The 12,839-nt window shown below is 41.1% G+C and overlaps 1 pseudogene; it reads left to right on the top strand.

The window, feature by feature from the left end:
* The first annotated feature begins 3,882 nt into the window (after nt 1-3,882).
* LOC102845345 lies at nt 3,883-5,265 on the top strand (annotated as a pseudogene).
* Nucleotides 5,266-12,839: the final 7,574 nt, after the last annotated feature.

Raw genomic sequence — 12,839 nt, 5'->3', positions numbered from 1 at the left:
GATTCGGTGACTGGGGTAATCGGGATGGGTGTGTCAGAGGCGGTGCGGTTGGCGCAGGATAGAGCAGGGTTTAGGGCTGTTGTGCATAGGGTCGCGATGAGTCGCAAATAACTCGATGGCACATAACAACAACTACTCTCTGCTTTCCGCCAAGATCCATCTGACATTAGCTATAATATTCTTAGTGCCACATCTTCTTCGATGCTCACCCTGCATTTCAGGCAGCTCTCTGTTGATGTGCTGTCCTAGTCCTTTTTGGATGATCTTCAGCAGAATCTTGCTGACATGTGATATCAGTGATATGTTCGATAATTTCTACATTCTGTTGGATCACCTTTCTTTGGAATAGGAACATATATAGATCTCTTAAAGTCAGTAGGCCAGGTGGTTGTCCTCCAGATTTCTTGGCACAACTCGGTGAGCACGTCCATTGAAGCATCTGTTTGTTGAAATATGTCAATTGGTATGCCTCAATTCCTGGGGCCTTGTTTTTTGCCAATTTTTTCAGAGCAAGTTGAACTTCCTCCTTCATCACTACAGGCTCTTGCTCACACGTTGTTTCATAAAATTCTTCTGTGTCTACCAATTCATTTTCTTTTCCTTTACAATTCTCAAGGTGCCCGCCTCCCTAGAATACCTCCGGTGTGGTGCTGGGCCCTTAGTTGGCAGCCTAGATACTAGGTTGCAGATTTGCTCCAGGCCAAAGACCATAGTTCTCATCTCAACTAGCAATACTGTGGCTTTACATTTTATTTCCAGCCTGAGAGAATCAGTAGGAAAAGGGTTAGGTTTCAAGTGGGAGAAAACTTATCCCACAGCACCCAGATAATGTAGCTTTCTTACCCCATTCCTTTGATGGTTCTGCAGTAGATGATTTAAAAATTTTTAAAACGAACTGGGGGAAGGCAAAGGAAGAGAGAGGAAAATGTGCAACAACGAATGAATGAAAATCCAACTTCCCTGTTAACTTTTGTTAAAATCACACTTAAAAGAGAAAATTAAAATGTGCATGTATGCAGTGTGGGGTTATATATTTCCATGTTTTAAGAAGTAGTAATTCACATGTGGGCTAGTCCATCTCTTTCTCTTTTGCCCCTGTGCCAAATAGCCATGCTGTTCTTGGTTTCTAATTAAATCATGCTGTTTCTTTACATATATATGTTGCTGTTGTTGTTGCTGTGTGCCATTGAGTTAAAACTGATTCATAGTTGATCCTCCAGTGGGTTTCCAGAAGCAGTAAACCCCATGGAAGGAGACTGCTCATCTTTTTCCCTTGGAGCAACATGCCTTTGAGATTGCCGTGTAGTTTCTTACCATTAAACCACCGTTAGAAATATGCATATATATTCTTATTGTCTCCTTTTTCATATGTGCACACACACATCTTGGAAGCAGGAATGGCATCCACTCCACTTCCTAAACAAACTGTCTCTGGACATTTTATGAGCTTTGAGAAACAACAATAGTTACAGAAAGGCTTCAGGTCTTTTTTTCATAGGGTCACTGAGTTATGCTTGACTTGAGTCATGTTCAACTTGACAGCAATCAACAACAACAATATATACACATTTGTCTCTGTGTGAGTATACACACACACACTTACATCTATGTGTCTATACACACACATCTGGATGTATACATACATATTTGTTGTTATTGTTGTTGTTATATACCATTACAACATTTGCAACTCATAATGACCCTATGAATAATAGCTTTGAGCCTGCCCTATCCTGAGTCAGTCTCATTGACTCTGATACATCTAATCTTATTGCCCAGTTACCATGTCAATCTGTATCATCCATGGTCTTCCTCTCCATCCACCCTCCCAAGCATGATGTCTTTCTCCAAGGAGTGGTCCCTCCTGGCCACGTGACCAAAGTAGGTGAGACAGAGCTTCAAAATACTTGTCTTCAAGGAGAAACTTGGTTTTAGCCTCTCCAAGACAGACCAATTTGTTCTCTTGGTGGTCCATTGTATGTTAAATTCTCCTCCAGCATCACAACTCAAAGGCATAAATTCTTCAGTCATCCATCATCATTGTTCAGCTCTCTGATGCATAGCATGTAATTATGAAGACCAGGCCTGGACCAGGTGCACCTTAATCTCTAGACTGACATCATTGCTCCTCAGCACTCTGGAGAGGTCCCTGACAATAGATATTCCCAGCTCAATTCATCTTTTTATTTCCTTACTGCTGGTGCCTAGAGCTTTGATTGTGGAGCCAAGCAATTTTAAATTCTTAATAACCTCAATCACTTCTCTGTCATGGTACTGCCAATTGGCACAATGGTGAAAATCTTTGTCTTCTTGAAAGTTCAATCCATATTGAAGATTACAGTCTTTGATCTTCTACAGCAAATGCTTCGGGCCCTTCTCAGTTTCAATAAGCAAGCTTGTATGATCTGCATAAAGCAGGTTGTTATTGATGAGTCTTCCTCTAATCCTGATGCCACATTCCTCCTCATAAAGTCCAGTCTCTCAAATTATCTGTTCTGCATATAGATTGAAAAAGATTGCAGACAGGATGCATCCCTGATGCACTCCTTTCCTAATTTTGAGCCATGCAGTGTTTCCTTGCTCTGTTCTGACAACTGCCTCGTGGTTCAAGTACAGGTTTTGGATGAACACAATCAAGTGTACTGGGAGTCCCACTCTTCTCAAGGTTAGCCACAATTTGTTGTGATCTACACAGTCAAATGCTTTTGATAGTTAATGAAGCACAGATAGACATATATAATATAGATAGATGAAAGATAGGTTTATATTTATACACACATATATATTAACCTCTAATATTTTTTCACTGAGCAATATTTTTAGGAGAGCTTTCTAATTCAACATACATAGAACTTCATTCTTTTCCACAGCTATGTAGTACTATTCCATTGCGTGAATGGTCCAACATTTATTTAATAGCCCCTATTAATGGACAAGGGAGTCTGTTGACCTTGTGGTAAGAAACTATGCTGCAATCCCAAATAAATGGAGTTCAAATCCATTAGCTGCTCTGTGGGAGAAGGATAGGCAATCTCCTTCCATGCAATTTATCATATCTGAAAATCCACTGGAGGGTCAGCTATGGGTTGGTTCCAACTCAATGGTACACAACAACAACAGTTAGTGGATAGGAGACGAATCCTTTGATCAATGCCTTTGAGTTGTGTTGTTGGAGGAGTATAGTTAATATCCCACGGACTGCCAAAAGAACAAATAGATTTGTCTTAAAAAAAGTACAGTCAGAATGTTGCTTGGAAGCAAAAATGCAAAGCTTCATCCTACATACTTTGGTCATGTTGCTCATAGAGGATATTCCTTGAAAAGGGACATCACGTTTGGAAAGGTGAAGGAGGGGAAGATCCTCAATGAGATGGATTGACAAAGTGACAGAAGAAATGGGTTCAAATATGTCAGAGATGATGAGGATGACACAGTTTAGGACAGAGTTCAGGTCTTTTGTTCATAAAGTAGCTATGAGTCGTGCTCAACTTAACAGCACTAACAACAACTACAGCAACACTAATGAACAGAGGGAGCTCTGGTGGCTAAGTGGTAAAGAGTTGCACTGCCAACCTAAAGGTTCATGGTTCAAATCCACCAGCTATTCCACAAGTGATATATGGACAGTTTCCTCTTCAGTGATTTACAGTCTCTGAAAATCTGCTGGAGGGTCAGCTGTGAATCAACAGAACATAACAATAATATTAGAAGATGCTTTGTGGTTTTCGCAATGTTTCGCTATTGCAAAGACAATAATAATAAAGGAAGAGAGGAAGTTAGAAAGCAAAAAAAAAAAAAAAAGACATTCATGCAGCAATGAAGAATCTGAAAACCTTTGTGCGCCCACTTCCGCTCTGGGCGCGCTCGGTCCGGTCGGCGATCATGGCGGCCGCGGCCACGATGGCGACCTCGGGGTCTGCGAGGAAGCGGCTACTCAATGAAGAGGACATGACCAAGGTGGAGTTCGAGACCAGCGAGGAGGTGGACGTCACGCCCACGTTTGACACCATGGGCTTGCGGAAGGACCTGCTGCGCGCCATCTACGCCTACGGTTTAGAAAAGCTGTCAGCAATTCAGCAGTGAGCCATCAAGCAGATAATTAAGGGAGGGATGTCATTGCTCATTCTCAGTCTGGTACCAGCAAGAAGGCAACTTTCAGTATTTCCGTCCTCCAGTGCCTGGATATTCAGATCCGGGAACCCAAGCTCTGATTCTGGCTCCCACGAGAGAGTTAGCTGTGCAGATTCAGAAAGGCCTGCTTGCTCTTGGCGATTACATGAACGTCCAGTGTCACGCCTGCATCGGGGGCACCAACGTGGGGGAGGACATCAGGAAGCTGGACTACGGGCGGCATGTCGTCGCTGGCACACCTGGCCACGTCTTTGACATGATCCCGCGCAGGAGCCGGACACACGAGCCATCAAGATGCGCTGGTCTTAGATGAGGCCGACGAGATGCTCAACAAAGGTTTCAAAGAACAGATCTATGACGTGTACAGGTACTTGCTTCCGGCCACACAGGTGGTGCTCATCAGTGCCACGCTGCCCCACGAGATCCTGGAGATGACCAACAAGTTCATGACCGACCCCATCCGCATCTTGGTGAAACGTGATGAACTGACCCTGGAAGGGTTACTGAACTATGCCACAAATGAACATTATATGAATTATATTATTAGCAAGATGAATCTGTTTGTTTTCCTGGCAGTCTATGGTATATTCAGTACTCTTAGAAATGAAATAAATTCTGTATATAATATAATTATATATATATTAATTAATTAATGTTATATGTAACATATGTCACATTCCGAGAAGAGTGGAAGTTCGACACTCTGTGTGACCTGTACGACATGCTGACCATCACTCAGGCGGTCATCTTCTGCAACACCAAGAGGAAGGTTGACTGGCTGACGGAGAAGATGCGAGAAGCCAACTTCACTGTCTCCTCGATGCACGGTGACATGCCCCAGAAGGAGCAAGAGTCCATTATGAAGGAGTTCAGATCTGGCGCCAGCAGAGTGCTCATCTCCACAGATGTCTGGGCCCAGGGGCTGGGCGTCCCTCAAGTCTCCCTCATTATCAACTATGACCTCCCCAACAACAGAGAGTTGTACATACACAGAATTGGGTGTTCTGGGCGATATGGCCGGAAGGGTGTGGCCATTAACTTCGTGAAGAACGACGACATCGCATCCTCCGAGACAAGTAGTACTACTCCACCCAGATCAACGAGATGCCCATGAACGTTGCGGATCTTATCTGAAGGCCTGCACTGCTGGGTGGCAGACGAGGTGGGAGCTGCTCCTCACCTGTTACGGATTCTCACCTTGGAACCATCCACAGGCAACTCTGATTTAACAGGAGCCCCTGTGGCCCATCCCAACAGAAGCTGGGGGTCCAACGGTCTTTTCTTACCCACGTGTAAATAATATTGTAGACTTTTTCATTAAAGATAAAACCTTTAAAAAAAAAACAACAAAAAAACCTTTGTGCATCAAAGAACATTACCAAGAAAGTGAAAAGAGTTCCTAAGAAATGGAGTTAGAAGGGACAGGCATTGAATAGTCTTTTAATAAATATGCCCTTTCACAGGATTTGGCTTAGTGTTAACATATGATTTGGATGGACTCTTTAAAGTGGATACACCTTTCCCTGGCATCATCATATCGCTCTAAAACTAGATCAAGAACCTAAAAGAAAAAGTTAAAACTAACATACTCAGAACACATAGACATAAATGTTCCTGACTTTAGATTTAGTATTAAATTCTTAGATATGATGCCAAAAGCACAATTGGACTTCACAGAAAAGAAAAATATTTGTGCATCAAAGAACACTAACAAGAAAATGAAAAGACAACTCATGGGATGAAATGAAATGCTGGCAAACTGTGGATCTGGTGTTCAGTTAGGGCCCAGTGTTCAATATATCTGAGAACTCTCATATCTCAGTATCATCACAAAAGACAAAGAAATCAAATATTAAATGGGCAAAAGATACTTTTCTTTTTTAAAAATAATTATTGATATTTTAATGAAAATTTACAGAAAACTTGGATTTCCATTCATTCATTATTGCACAGTTTCCTTCCTACCCCCCATTCACTTTTCTATTTAAAAAGATTCTTTCATTGTTGCATATTTTCCTCTCTACCTCCCTCCCCCTAGTCCACTTTGCTATGAACATCTTATTCTGGATTGTTGTCATGTAAATAATACCTAATCATATATTTCTTTTAGACAGTTCTTTCTCTCATCTGTTTCAATGCAGTGTACATTATTCATCCCTTCTTTTCTTAGTAACCCACAACATCCTATGTCAGTCTTGTTTTATAACAGTGACATTATGCAGTACTTGTCCTTTTGTGACGGAGATATTTTACTCAGCATAATGTCCTCCAGGGTCACCCATCACCCATTTTGTGTAATATTTTATGAGGTCCTTGTTTTTCCAATGCAGCATAGTATTCCATTGTGTGAATGTACCACAGCTTCTCTTTCCATTTATTTTTTGATGGGCCTTTGGGTTGTTTCCATCTCTTTCCTATTGTGAACAATACAGTAATAAACATGGGTGTGCATATATCTGTTTGGGTGGCAGTTCTGGTTTCTTTAGGGTGTATTCCCAGTACTGCAGTTGTTGGGTCAAATGGTATTTCTATTTCCAGCTTTTTGAGAAAACACTATGCTGCCTTCCATAGTGGTTGCACTATTTTATACTCCCACCAACAATGAATAAGGGTTCCAGTTTCTCCACAACCTTGCCAGTATTTGTTGTTTGTTGCTCTGTTGAACTTTGCTATTGTTATTGGAGTGAGATGATATCTCATGGTTGTTTTGATGTATAGACATTTTTCTTTTTTTAAATTTTATTTTCTTAATTTTAATGAACATTTACAGAGATTTTGGATTTCCATTCATTCATTGTTGCACTTTTTTTCTCTACCCACCTCCTAGTTCGCTCCTCTCTTCGAAAAGCAAAAGATAAACTCCTTCACTGGTATACAATCCAGCCCGCCCTGAATGCACTCCTCTATGCAACCTTAATTCTGGATTCAAAGAAGATATGGAAAATCATCAGTATGCACTTCCCTCATATTCTTAGTGTGTCCATAATCAGTGGTAATGTTGTCATCTGGGCCTGAACTACCCATGCTAAGGGACAGTTACTGTTGTACTAGGCTGGATTATCCTTTTCAAGCACACTTACATCCATAATTAATCATCAGGGAAATGCAAATCTAACCACAGGGGATGTCTCTTCACACCCATCAGGATGACTACTAAAAAACCCTAAAAAGATAGGGGGATTGGGAAAGTTTGGGAGCCACTGCAAGACTCATATGTTCCTGGCACAGCCAGCACTTCAGGAAGCCTCCTGATGAGTTCCTCACAAAGCTAACACAGAGACGCCATGCGACCTTGCAATTGCTTTCCTCCATCAATACCCCAGGGAATGAAAGCATATGATCACTCAGAAATTTGCATGCTTACAGAAGCACTGATTGGGATAGGCAAAGGACATCAACCACTCAAATGTCAATCAAATGATAAATGGACAAATAAACATGCTACATTCACAAAACAGCACATTATTTAACCATAAAAAAAGAATAAAGTGCGAGAATATCCTACAGTGTTCATGGATCTTGAAAACAATATATTAAGTGATAGGAGCCAACAGGAAAAAAATAAAAAAGACACATATGATGCTGCTTATATAAAATGCCCCCCACCCACACCCCTGGCCATGGCAAATACAGAAAACAGACAGCTAGGGACTTGGAGAACCTCAGAGAAGAGGTACAGGGTTTCTTTCAGAAGTGATGATAAGTCTGTGAACATACTAAGAACCATTGAATTGCAGTGTTAACTGGGAGAATTTTACCTCAATAAAGCTATTGCAAAGAGAGCCTTTGTGGCCTTAGTGCATAAGGAGTTGCACTATCAACCCAAAGGCACACAGGTTTTCAAATTTACCAGCCACTCAACAGGAAAAAGATGGGCAATTTCCTCTCATGTGATTTACTGCCTGGCAAGGCCCAAGAAGGGTCTGTTTGGCACATAACAGCAACAAAACTATTACAAGATGGGGGTACCGAAAGAATGTTACCTCATTTCCAAGAAGCACACGCCTGGCAGTGGAAGGGAATAGCAATGGCCTGACTTTTGTGATAATCTTTCTGCAAAAGGGTATTCAATCTTGACCAGCTGTCAGCACCTTCAGGGGCTGTCTGAAAATGTTCTGATTTGAGCGGTGGGGAGCCTGCGCATATAACTGCCATTTGGTAATCTGTTGTTGTGGTTCTTAGGTCGACCATGACTCATAGCATCCTAAGGATCTGAACACGGATCTGAACCCTGCCCTATGCTGCTCCATCCTCACCACCACGGATGGCTTGAGCCCATGGGTACAGTTATCATTTCAATCCATCTTGAGGGACTTCCTCTCCATCGCGGACCTCCAGCCTTTCCCAGCATAATGCCATTTTCCCAATGTACCAAAAGGCACTGATGTCTCCGTGGAAGAATCCACACTTCACTCACAGAAGTTCAAGTTTGATTCCTGGCCAATGTTTCTCAGTTAGCCACACCTGCTTAACCATGAGGCTGGCGTGCTGCTATGACACTGAACAAGCTTCAGCTGTGCTGTCAGTCTAAGCTAGTCTGGGGAAAATGTTGCATCGGTATCTGAAAATCGGTCACTGAAAAACCGTTTGCAGCACGACAGTACCATGGTACAGAACAGGAACACTTGAGAGTAAGAACAACAAAAACGAACCAAATCATGCACCCGATTTGCCATCATCTAACTCCCTGCTCTCTCCGCACTGAGCTGAACTACAGAAGGAAAGAAGTTTGCCACTCTAGCTACGCAGCAGACATCCAGAAAGGAATCTGACAACGTTCATTTGTGGCATAGTTCAGTTAAGTTCCTTGGCTCCTCTGAAGGTACTTGAGCAGGGAGTCCTTAGAAGGATATCCTTCACATAACCCTTTGTTAAAATGCACATTTTATTTCATTGTATTGCTAACTGAATATTTTGATGAACCTCCTGAAAGGAACTCCAGCCAATGAACAAAAGGTCGCTAATTCACTAGACAAAGACTCCCGCCAACATATAGTTCACAGGGAAAATAATTAGGAATGAGATTTAAAGTGAACATGTTTCACTTCATCTCAGAAGAGAGAAATGACCTCCTTCCAGGTCATTTCCTGTCACTGAAACAAATACAGAAGAGTTTACTCAGATGCTAGATCGTCAAGGTGCAAAGGAATAAGACTCTTATGCATTATTGATACAAAAATAAATTGTTACAATCTCTCTAAGAGGGCAGCTGGGAAGCATCTAACAAAATTGCAATGCCCACACCTTGGGTTCAGCAATTCCACCTTTCGGAGTCCTACAGTGTCCTTTTCCCCTCTCCACTCTGCTCTCATCTCTCTGTCAAAACGAAGTCAATACCTGAGGGGTAATAAGTTCCTTCAACTCAACAGAATTAATTTCTTTTTGACTATAGAAATTGACTGTTCAGGGGAGAAAAAAGTGTAGATGCCTTAATAATTAAAGAGAAAGCTTAAAAGTTCCTTCTAGGAAGGTTCAAAGCTATAAAAGTAATAATTAAAGTTCCTAAAATATCTCACTTTAGATGGGGTTAACAATGCTATCTATCAATTCTGTGCAACAAGAGCTGGTTGAACTGAGCCTAGAAGCAGAGATAGCCTCATATGTATGATCATATCACCCCCTGCTGGTCCCAAACCAAATTCATGTGGTAGCTTTTCATCTACTAAAAATTTAAAGAAAAAAATTCTTTGGAACATTCACATAGTTTTATCTATATTTATCCTTATCCAAAGATTTAATACACATGAAAGAAATATTCAGGGAAGAATCAGATGCAATATTTATTCTTAGTGTTTTGCAATAGCTGCTCTACAAGTATTGCAATTCCTGCAATTTCCTGATTGTTGCCTCAGAGAAGCTAGCCACCTATTCGTCAGTAGAGATGAAACGAAAAAATTCAAATTCACTGCTGTAAACTCGGAACTGACCCATAGCTGACCCTCTAGCAGGTTTTCAGAGGTAGTAGATTGCATGGGAGGAGATTACTCATCCTTCACCTGTGGTGCAGCTGATGCCTTTGAACCCTGTGCCTTTGGGATTGCATGCAACTTCTTGCCACGAGGACACCAGCATTCCTTCTACTGGTGTCTAGTATAACGGTTGAGGGGCGGGAGGTTGTGTTGAGATACAATCCATATTGAAGGTGCTAGTCTTTGATTTTCTGCGGTAAGTGCTTCACATCTTCAGGTTCCAATAACAAGGTCACGTCCTCTGAATAACATAGGTTGTTGAGTCTTTCTATAATTCTGATGCCATATTCTTCTTCATATAGTTCACCTTCATCAATGATTAGTTGTACTTTCAGACTGAATAGGTATGGAGAAAGGATACAACCTTGTCACATACCTTTCTTGACTTTTTAAACCATGCACTGTTCCCTTGTTCTTTTCAGACAACTGTTTCTTAGTCCACATGTAGGTTTCACAGAAGCACTATTAAATATTTTGAGGTTTCCATTCTTCTCAGCATTAGTCATAAATTATTATGATTCATAATGTCAAATGCCTTGGCAAAATCAATGACACAAGTAAATATCCTCCTGGTATTCTCTGTTTTCAGCCAAGCTCCATCTGACATTAGCAAAGATATCTATGCCTTTTTCTACTGCCTCTTCGTTCCCACCATAGTATGCCATGTGATTGTCTGATTCAAACTGGCCAAATCCAATCTATTTTATCTGACCAAATGCCTAGAATGTCAATGATCAAGCATTCTATTTCATTTTTCCCAACTTCTAGTTTTCCATCATTCATACACTGAATGTTCAATGTTCCAACTATTAAAGGATGCTTGCAGCTGTTTCTGCTCATTTTGATTGACTTTTAGTCTGAGCTATACCTCTAAAAATATCACTATCCATGTTCTTCTATTACTCATAGGGTTTTTGGAGTCCTCCTATTTCAGGAGTGGATGGCAAATTCTGCTTTCTAGCCTGTCTTAGTCTGGGAACCCCACAAAATCCTGTCCACCATGGGTGATCCCTCAGGTATTTGATACACTGGTGGCATATATTTAACAGAACTCATTAGATAACTTACTACAGAAAATTGACAGACAAGTGTTGTACTAATTAGAATTCCACCTACAAAGTAATTAGCAATATGCAGATCACTTTCCCAATACAACAAACTGACAGTTAAGCAACAATACAGATACCCAAACTATAATGTAATTAGCAATATCCAAATCATTCTCCTTACATTACAGCTGACATAAAGGTGTTGTATCTCTATCAGAAAACCATAAAGACAATCAGATAGAAAAATATCATGGCCTTAAAACTGAACTGCTACCTGCAGAAAGCTGAAACAGGATCCCCATCTCACACCATACATAAAAATCAATTCAAGGTGGATCAGAGACCTGGGAGTAAAGCCCAAAACCATAAAGGTCATAAGAAACAAACTGGGATCAAGCTTAGAAGGCCTAGTCTATGGTATAAAGAGACTTCCAAGTATAGCCAGAAATTATTGTTTGTTATGTGCCATTGAGTCGCCCACAACCTATAGCAACCCTATGTACAGCAGCTCTGAACCCCGCCCTGTCCTGATCCAGTCTCGCTAATTCCAACACGCCGACCCCCAATGCCCCAGTTACTGTATCAATCCATCTCATCCAGGATCTTTTTCTCCTGTGCTGTACCTCCACCCTTCTAAACATGATATCCTTCTCCAAGGACCAGTATCTCCTGGCCACGTACCCAAAGTATGTGAGATGGAGCTTCAAAATCCTAGCCTCCAAGGAGAAATTTAGTCTCACCCTCTCAAAGACAGACCTATTTGTTTTCTTGGAAGTCCATGGTATGTTTAAGACTTTTCTCCAATGCCACAACTCAAAGGCATCGATGCTTCTTCTGTCATCTTTAGTCTTTGCCTAGCTCTCTGAAGCATAGCAAGTAATTGCAAAGACCATGGTCTGGATTAGGCGCATCTTAGTATCTAGACTAATATCATTGCTTCTCAGCACTCTGGAGAGGTCCCTGACAGCAGATTTTCCCAATGCAATTCATATTTTGATTTTCTGACTGCTGGTGTTAAGAGTGTTCTAGTATTTGGGAGAAAAACAAAACAAACAAACAAAAATACCCCATTGACTGATGAATGGGACTTCCTTAAGATTAAATACCTGTGAGTATCAAAAACATTTTCTAACAGAGTGAAAAGAAAACCTACAGACTGGGAAAAAACAGTTGGCAATACCATTTTCAGATGAGGGTCTCATATCAAAAGTTTACATAATCCTACTGGGCCTCCTCAAGAAAAAGACTAATTACACAACTACAAAATGGGCAAAAACATGGAAAGACTTTTCACAGAGGAAGATATTTGGATGGCCAACAGACACATGAGGAAAAATGCTCAAAATCACTAGCAATAGAGAGATGCAAATCGAGACCATAATGAGACACCATCTTGCCTCGGAAACAGTGACAAAGTTTAACAGGACAGTACATAATAAGTATTGGAGAGGATATGGAGAGATGGGAACTCATACATTGTTGGTGTGATTGTAGAAATAGTAGTACAATCCTTCTAGAAAGCAGTTTAACATTTCCTCAAAAAGCTAAACATAAAAAAATTCCTTATGACCAAGATATTCCAATGCTTGGAATATTGTTGTTGTTGTTGTTATGTGCCGTCGAGTCGTTTTCGACTCATAGCGACCCTATGCACAACAGCCCTAAACCCTGCTCTGTCCTGCGCCAACCG

This window comes from Elephantulus edwardii, unplaced genomic scaffold, assembly GCF_000299155.1.
Source record: "Elephantulus edwardii isolate Elephantulus edwardi_28Jun2011 unplaced genomic scaffold, EleEdw1.0 scaffold00143, whole genome shotgun sequence".
NCBI classification, from domain to species: domain Eukaryota; kingdom Metazoa; phylum Chordata; class Mammalia; order Macroscelidea; family Macroscelididae; genus Elephantulus; species Elephantulus edwardii.
Note: the sequence above shows the minus strand (reverse complement) of the source record. Positions and strands in the feature narration are given on the sequence as shown.